Below are 791 nucleotides of genomic sequence, written 5' to 3' on the forward strand. Positions count from 1 at the left end.
TTCAAAACACATATCATCATCTTCCTCATCCTCATCTTCAACCTTTCCATAAACACTGTAATCCTCACCATTCTCGTCCGCTTCAGCAACAATAGAGATATCAACATCATCATCCTCCCCCATCATCCTCCTCCCCATCATCCTCCTCTCCATCGTCCACCTCCCCATCATCCTCCTCCCCATCATGATTTTCATCTTCAACCAAATCATCATCATCATCTTCAAAACATTCATCAGCTTCATCATCTTCTTCCCTGAACTCTGAAGCCGTTTCCACCTTGCTACAGCTTGATACACAAAGCCGTACTCCATGTGTTTTGGTTATCTCGAGGGGTGTCTGGAGCCAGCATCATTTATGCTGGTAATGAATAGGTTATCTCCACAGATTATGTGCTCATGTCCGGGTTATAATCTTCTTGAGCCATTGCAAGAAGTTCAGCATGTGTCGAACCTTCCCCCCAAAAAATGATTCTCGCTCCTTTGACATTATCAACCACAAAATCCCAACGGTAATCTTTCAACAACCATTCTCCATACACTGCATGTAACTGACGCATCATCTACAAAAATTCAAAATAAAACACAGTAGTAAACATAGAGAGAATGAAAGTTTACTAAACATTGACGCAGAGGACATACCAGTAAGTCGTCTGGAAGACTTACCAGTAAGTCCAGCTTTGTTTGTTAAAAAAAAAAATCTAGTCGTCTAGGATAAAACGGGTTAGTTTTGCATTTGACCGAATTGTGTTAGATATTTGACTTTTCCTGGACGACTTACTGTCGTCTCTACT

The sequence above is a fragment of the Brassica oleracea genome, chromosome C1 (genome assembly GCF_000695525.1).
Source record: "Brassica oleracea var. oleracea cultivar TO1000 chromosome C1, BOL, whole genome shotgun sequence".
NCBI lineage: Eukaryota > Viridiplantae > Streptophyta > Magnoliopsida > Brassicales > Brassicaceae > Brassica > Brassica oleracea.